Raw genomic sequence first — 6,000 nt, 5'->3', positions numbered from 1 at the left:
CTATTTAAAATTTACCGTTCCTTGATGGTTCCGCAGTAAATATATGGGCTTTTGGCGCTAAAATCTGTGTTTCATTTTTCTGCGATGAACAGAACTCAGATAATACACTGTGTATCGTTCAACTAGAAAATATAATAATAACAAGTTTAACTCACTCTTTAATTACGTTATTAATTCATACATAGACCTGAACCGGAATGTGCGTGTCATAAGTGAAAATAAAGACCCGAGATGCACAACAACAGACTAGTATTAAAAATTGCTCACTAACCGGAGACACAACAGACTGTTTCTATTTTTAATTTCGCGTTAAACTACAAAGGGCTATCTGCAATAGTTGAATAATAACCAATATTTAAAGAAATTGGAATTTGCTTACAATTTACGATTTTTCTCTCAGTGTTAGACAAGGATTATTTACGCATAGCCACTCCCTAATTTTGAGATGATAAACTAGAAAGCAAGCAACTTATTAACAGTACCCATGGTCAGCCTTTGGGCTACTCTTTTTTTGACCAAAAATGTGGAACAGCATTTTGTATCGATAGGACGTAATCCGTGAACCTTTGGGCATTTAAACCAACAGCACACTCTGGGTCACCAGTATAATAGAAGAAACTAGAGGACAAACAAAACACAAAACAGTTTTATAGCTGTTTAGAAAATTATCATAAAAGTCAAGAGTTGAGAGGTTCTGATATCAACTGGATGTTTACATAAAACTACATATATACGCTTCTCTCCACTTCGTAATGTTATTATTTAAGCATTAACTTTGAGAGTTTATCACATTAGACAAACAACTGTTACACAGTACAAATATTCCATTGTGTAGCTTTGTGATGAGCAAAAGAAAAGAATGTTTTAGGTAATTTTCATATTGAATGTTAAAATGACCAAAGTAAATAATTCAGCTTTCTTGAAGACGCTAAAGCCCCCCAGTGGCTCAGCGGTATGTCTGCGGACTTACATACTAAAATCCGGGTTTCGATACCCGTGGTGGGCAGCAGCACATATAGCCCATTGTGTAGCTTTGTGCTTAATTCAAAAACAAAAAAACATCAAGACGCTAAATATTTCTCCAATTAGGCTTGACGATGCTTTATTGTATCACAACGCACTGATTTATTACAAACTGACATGGAGATTAGATTTTAATGAGATAGAGTATTTGAATGGTCTTTTTCAGAGGGAATAAAACATATTACACTGTCAGTACGCTATTTTATAATTAAATTTTAAAAACTAATATTAAAATTAGATTTATGTCGATTTATTAAAATGTGATTGACCGTGACATTATAACGTCCCCACGGCTGAAATAGCGAGCATGTTTGGTGCGTCGGGGATTTAAATCCGCGACCCTCAGATTACTAGTTGAACGCCTTAACCCACTTGGCCATGCCAGACCCAAGAATGATGTAAAACTAAATTCAAGAATGGTTTTACCCATTCGCAAAAGGTTTTGTGATATTGTATAGTTTATAGTGATCTAGGTTCACTTAATTTTATTTTCGTAATATTAATATTTAAACTAAAATATTATTCACAATAACAACTGTTTTATGATGTATTGATTTTTTGGTTTACTTGAACTTCCACTTTGATCATTCAGCAACTAGTGACATCTATTGACGATACCTAATATTGGATTAGTGAAAAATATTAGAGTAAAAGATATATATAAATTTAATGACAAATATGATAATAATATTAAGTGTTACGTTTTTAATTTTAAAAATGGCTTAATTTCCCACAGTTATGTATTTAAAATACTTAATTTTGATATTATAATAGTCTTGCAGTGGGTCAGCAGTAAGTTTAGGAATGTATATCAGGGTTCGATTCTCTGAGACCAACAGAGCTCATATATCCTGGTGTGTGGCCTAAAGCTAAAATAGACTTCAGTATTTTCGGTTGGCAGAATGCATACAACCCATTGTGAAGCTTTGCTTTTAATAACAGTCAACTTTTATGCATGCAATCCGTTTATGTAAATATATGTTTAATCACCTTTATATTTTGATGGGTATAAGTGATAGTTTTGTTCAGTGAATGTAGTGTTAAAACCAACATTCTAAAGTAAAAGCTGTTTTATCAGTAAGCCAACTTATTATTTCATATCTACTTTTGAAATAGATTAGTTATCTTTAAAATATTTTTGGATAAAAACATGTGTTTTCTATCCGACTCTATCTGCGGAAATAAAAGCAAAAACGAAAATAAAAGCAAAATTAGTTTCATTCATACACTGTCTTAAGCCAAGTCAGAAGTTAAGCTACACAATGCTTATCAAAAGTAGCAAAACCAGATTTCAAGAGTTTAGAGTCCGCAGACTGTGCCACTGGTTGGAAGGAATTTGAACTAATCTTTATTAGTTATCAAGAAATAACAGTTTAATGAATAATGAATCAAACTTTACTTACAAATTCAAATACATTTGAAACACTTTATAATTTCTAACAAACCCTAATCTGAGAACTAAGTGCTAATAATTAAAGTTTACTTAGCTCAACTTTTTTAACTCTAAAAATCAACTTTGACATTCTGTTATGTCTCATACCTTATATATTACAAGTTAATATTTTAACTTCTGAAAACGTTCCAATCTGTAGAAATAACTCTTCCTTCATCTCCATTTATCATACAAAAAATTCTGATTTTGAGAATACTCACACGCGTAAGAGATCATTCGAGAGAAAGCATAATTTTCAATCTGTCACAACATTAGAAAACACACGCTAATTAGTTCATCTCTCGACTGTTTCCTCATCTTGCGTGGTCGAGTTCATTGTACACTTGAAAGTCAATGAATCATTGATGTTCTTTCTCCAATGCTGGATTCTAAATGCGTGTTAGGCAATTTGATGGGTGAAGTGGTGTGAGTTTTCTTTCTAGAAATTGTATAGATGGCAGTTGGTGGGAGCTTAGTGTGGTAATAGTGATGTGATACTAATATTTGCACTCCGTGTTATCTTCCTCTATTCTCCTACTTAACTATTCTGTCTCACATGCATAGGTAAAAAAAAAAATTTCTGACTCTGAATTCACTAAAATGTATTGTTACTTTTCTCTTACTCTCCAAGTTATATAATACGTATCATGAAAAAATACATGAAAAAAAAATCATTAAATAACAACTGTTTCGCTTATGAGTCGCCTTCAGTTTAACATATGTCTTTTTTTATGGATTGCAACTGAACTTAAGCTTTCTCCACCACTAATACCTCTTTGAACCCAAGGTAGGTTTCAAAGTTACAACTTTTCCAGCTTTGCTGACCTGGTAGTTGAGTTGTACATGATATTAACTTTAAAATTAAGAGAACTTGTATACATCCACCTGAGATCCACATTACCTTCTTGTCTACCCCCCAGAACATGTATACATCTACCTGAGATCCACATTACCTTCTTGTCTACCCCCCAGAACATGTATACATCTACCTGAGATCCACATTACCTTCTTGTCTACCCCCAGAACATGTATACATTCACTTGAGATCCACATTACCTTCTTGTCTACCCCCCGGAACATGTATACATTCACTTGAGATCCACATTATCTTCTTGTCTACCCACCTTACCCTCTGTTTTCTTTATGCTGTATATTTCTTTTCACAATTTCCTATTCTTTTCTACGCTATAATGTAATTGCCCTGATTAAACTTTTAGCCCTTCTTTTCTCCACAATATTACATAAATACGCAAAATATAGCTTTTTTTACGTAATTACTCTGTTTTCCACAATCGAAAGCATTATTTCAAGTTTGTTTGTTTCTCATCTCGACTGGTCTTTAACAACAAACAGATAATCCATCTTCCTTTCAGTTAACCCTCAAAACATAGTTTCTAATCTCTATCCTAAACTGTAAATTCAAATAGCATATTTTCAACTTTCAACACTTTTGGAAAGCTAAAGATGTAACTTCATTAAAATACAACAAATATTAATTAATGTTAATTATCATCGAGAGTCCACTTTTCTAATTACGTGCTAAAAATTACTTGAATTTTTTTTCTGGTCAAATTTTATTGTGCAACTATAACTTTTATTGCTGAAAATTCTAAACATTATATAATAACCGTTTAAAAAAGGGAGGTTTGGTTCACACTCTACAGCACTGCTAACTATGATTAACATAATATGGATCACATATTCCAACTGTGCAAAGCTTCTTGGACATACAATGCTCAGGCTATTTCCTGATGGATAGCGTTCTCTCCTCTAAACAGTTAAGTAATTGTATAATTTGATTACTAGAGTCAAACTTGCATATTGTTTTTTTAGGAATTTAAATAAAATGCATGCAACACTCAATATATGTTAATTAGGTTACGTAAAACTCCAAACTCTGAGACCAGAACACGTTCAATAGACTCAATGTACCTTCAAAATAAATTATAAATAGTAAACAAGTACTCATTAAAACTTACCCTATTGTGAACCAAAATGCCATCAAACAGCACAGATGTGTTTTAATTAACATACTGATAGACCAGTTTGTTAGAATCACTTGCCCAGCCATCAGGAAGTGTCATTATAAAAGATTGATTCTTTGATCGATTGTTGAAAACATCTATCATTGGAGTATGTTAAAAATGACAAAGTAATATTATAACTCCCACAAGTAGGAGTTGTAACTACGAACTATGTAAAAAGTAATTATAAAGATTGTAAAGCGCAAGAGGAACTTCAGACTCTGTACCAACTAATTTTGATTCTTTGCACAGTGGTCAATTTTCGATTGTACCATGAGAAAAACATTGCAAAAGTATATTGTGCTAGCCAAAAACTAGTCAAAACCCTTTACCTTACGTTCAAAACAGAAAAGCACAACTTTGGTGGTGGTTAGGATCCAACTGTTGACAATGAGTAATTGGACACGTATGGTATAACCTTCCAATCTTTGCACTGCTAGTAGTGGGTTTTAAACATTGTGAAAACCATATGAACCATTTGGCCCTGATTTTATTGCTGGGACAGTAAAATTTGATTAAAGGTAATGTAATGGTGTGTAAAATTCTCACATAAAAATGAACAGAGACGTTTAAACTTTTATATAAGCCCGTAGTATTCAAAAAGTACCTTAATGGTTTTGGCAACCACGTACACCCCACGCTGTTGTATTTTTAAAATTATAAACAAGAGCTACTCGAGAAAATAATATGACGAATCACTGCATTCATATTTTAAAAAGTTGGTTTAAGAGCATGACAGACGTTATTCATCTTTGTTGACTAGATGAGTCTACGTGGTCAATCTAATAAACCATCTCTGGTATGAACTTGATGTCCCACTCACTGCCATAATATTCCGGTAACATCTCCGAACCCTTTCAAACCATATCCTACAATTCAATAACTCACAACCATTCGAATCACACTTTGTTATATTTCAGTCTACAACATGCTATAACAGTTAAATGTTGTTCAACTAAGTACTAGACGATAATTTTAATGAAGTGACTAGTCAGTGTAATACAATCCTCCATTTTATATTAAGCCTCAGTCTTAACCTATTAAATTTTTTCATGGAGAAACAAACAAAGATATTCACGTTTCCAAACAAATCAGTCGTGAACACTAATATAAACTGATCTTATGTCTTTAATTTTGCCTCATGCTTTCATTTTAACATAATCAGACATATTTATCCGATCAAACCATACAACTGGTTAAATACCTACATAATCCAATAATAAGTCATTTGTATTTTAATTATCCACTTACAAGACTTTCTTCATATTCGTTTAAAACAGTGGTTCCCAACCGGGGATGCGAGATAACATTTCAGTTTTTTTTTGTTCATATTAAGGGTACTGTCCTATATATTCAAAAATAACGTTCGATTTTTATTTCTTATTTTTCTTGTTACAGACGTAGTTTTTTACCTTGTTACAATAAACTATCGTTTCTACCGTCACCGGCGCAGACCGAAATCTTCTATGTAAAATATTTTCTCAACCCAAACGAGCCGTTTTTGCATATATATTTCTCTAC

Source organism: Tachypleus tridentatus, chromosome 2 (assembly GCF_004210375.1).
Source record: "Tachypleus tridentatus isolate NWPU-2018 chromosome 2, ASM421037v1, whole genome shotgun sequence".
In the NCBI taxonomy this organism is placed as follows: domain Eukaryota; kingdom Metazoa; phylum Arthropoda; class Merostomata; order Xiphosura; family Limulidae; genus Tachypleus; species Tachypleus tridentatus.
This window is presented reverse-complemented; position numbering follows the sequence as displayed.